Below are 2,907 nucleotides of genomic sequence, written 5' to 3'. Positions count from 1 at the left end.
ATGCGATGACTACAATGAAAATGTGAGCCGAACCGGGACTGTAACCCGGATTTTCAGCTTGTCAAGAGCGGTCGCCTCACCGTTAGGCCACCCGAACTCGACGCACAGCCAAACAAAAACTTCTATATGCGACAACATCCTGTACTCTTACATCCGTTTGTATGTTGCCGTACAGGGGAAACATTTGTAATGAAAGTCCTTTGCCGACATCGAAGGATAAATACCATATACAAGCTTATGTGTCCGACGGAAATTTGCATCGTACATCCGAACTAACACAGGCGCTACAGTATGTAAAGACATACCTTGACTTAGTACGTATGTATCATTTATTTCAAATATTCTTTATTTGTTAATACATCACATTGTTTCTTCATTCATTTAGCTACTGTTTTATATTTTATATTGTACGAATATGAATGTTCTGGATTTATATGCTTGGTAAATCTTTGGTTAGGCTAGGAGAAGTACAGTGTCAGAGAGAGAGTGAACGATTATCGATAGAGAGCGTGCGAGTTGTTGTACTATCGTTGCCGGTTCGCGGTGGGAGAAACGTTGCAAAGTTCGGTGTGAAAGACGGTGATAAGCGGAGGAACAATTCATTACAGTGCGTCCGCTTTGTTAATATGAGATCGTGCATTATTAAGTGAACAGTAAAACCTGAAAAGTATATCGAGTGTTTGCGTTCAAGATTTTACACATGTGTGAACTTTGTGACAGTTAGCCGTGAATCAGACACCATTTTCATGTGGAGACACTGTCAGAGCTGCATGAAAGTGGAACAAACCAAAATGTTAAGTAAAAGAACAGTGCTGTGATGTGATCAAGAAACATTTATTATATCATCCAAACTGACTTAAAGACGACGACGTAAATTGAACTGATGTTTAACGGACTGTTACAGTGATAAACACATGTGACTGTTTTCCTGTGGCAACACGGTGAAAGAACTGTGCGAAGTATTGGCATTAACGGGCTATATATCGTAAATACTAAAGACATAGCATAATTCCGACCTACCCGTACCGCGTGATTAATAAACTTTTAATAATAAAACGTCGCGCGCGTAACGACAACGCACACACTGGAACTATTATTGTCGCGCCAGGGTTGCCAGTTGATTCGACTACAACGGAGACGTGGACCACCGCCGTAACTGGAATATTAATGAAACAGGAGGATCCATCATTATCTTCACGCCACGAACCGTGATTAACTTCACACAACGTCCGCGCGGACCACCGCTGACGTCATTGCACTGCCTGCAGCAACGGTTAAGACATTAAAAGAAAATTATTACGCTCTCTCTCATTTCAAAATTGAAGACAATTGCAGTTAAATTATCTATTTTAAAAATACTGTCACAATATCAAGGTTCAATTTTGTTTAGTTCCAATAAATATTCTTTCAATTATTTCGTCTTGTTGACAGTGTTAAAAACCCGTCAAATTAAAGTTCAATTAATAATTTTCTTTCAAAATTCGTCTCAGACATTTTGCTGCCCATCATAATTTTATTTTAATGTTTGTGTGTAATTCCTTTTGGAGGGAGTACATGTTTTATTTTTTGTGCAGTAAAATTAGCTATCATAAAATTATGTATATTTCCAGCTGATGCTGTCCGCCATTACTACTTGAAAACTGACCAATAGTACCGTATGTTTGCACCTATTTTCTCATTGGCTGTTAGCTTCAAAACAAAATTACGTATGTCGTGGGCACCTAGCAGATGTGCGATGTCTATGTAGGCCCCTACAATATTTTCTTTTTTTTTTTACTTTTGCAGGTTTACTGGAATTATATTGACTTTAATTGTCCATTTGGCCCCAGTTAAAGTCATTTATCCCATCCATATAAAAATTGTACTGAATTACCTAGTTTATTTTTCTTTACGTAAACATTGGCATACCATATTTAGGTTAAAATTGACGTCTTATTGGCCCCACATAAGATTCTGCACGTTCTGACAAGGACTATACCAATTTTTTTTGTCCATGACTAACAGGGGTAGTCAGATTCCTTGTATAGGTCATGTTTTATTATTTAAAAGGTTTTTTTTCAGAAATAGAGAACCAGTTTCTTTACAAGTACCGTATCGTAATCTCATTCGAGGTGATCGACGGATCACAATGAAACATCTCGCTGCTTGACTGAACATCCAGTTGGGGTACTCAAAAGTGTATGTTCGTTGAATTCCTCGCCTCCTAACAAAAGACCCAAAAGGAACGAAGGACCATCAACGAAGGAGTATCTATGCGGAATTGCTTACGCCTTACAAAGCCGAGAGTGCCAATTATATCTCGAACACCGTTACAGGCGATAAAACATCAGAACATCGCTTCGAACCGGAAACGAAACGCAGTACTTGGAGTGGCGCCACACCACCTCTCCTCCGAAGAAAAATTTCAAAGCCACACTCTCAGCCGGTCAAGTCATGTCAAAGGTCATCTTGGACGCTGAAGGGGTCACTCTGTTTGATCTCCTCCCCCTTGGTGCAACGGTCAACTCAGAAGTGTATTTTGCTACCCTAAGGAAATTGAAGAAACGACTTCAGCATGGGCATCGCCCCAAAAATGCAATCAAACTTATCCATCTCCATAAAACTCGAAGCCTTGCACAAGTATGCGCACACGAGAGGAGCTCACAGAACTTCGTGGAGTGCTCTTGCTCAACCACGCCACAGCCCGGATCTCGCAACCCTTGCACATCCATCTCTTTAGCCCAGTGAGGATGTACTCCGCGGGGAAGCAGCACGCGGATGATGGCGAAGCTATTGATGCAGCAAGAAGCTGGCTCTCATGTCGACCAGTAGAGTGGTACCTTGAAAGCACACGGGCCCTACCAGTAAGGCGGCGCAAGCTCGTCATTTTGAACGGAGTTTACTTTGAAAAATAGTGTTTTGTAGCCA

The sequence above is a fragment of the Schistocerca serialis genome, chromosome 1 (assembly GCF_023864345.2).
Source record: "Schistocerca serialis cubense isolate TAMUIC-IGC-003099 chromosome 1, iqSchSeri2.2, whole genome shotgun sequence".
Taxonomy (NCBI): Eukaryota; Metazoa; Arthropoda; class Insecta; order Orthoptera; family Acrididae; genus Schistocerca; species Schistocerca serialis.
Note: the sequence above shows the minus strand (reverse complement) of the source record.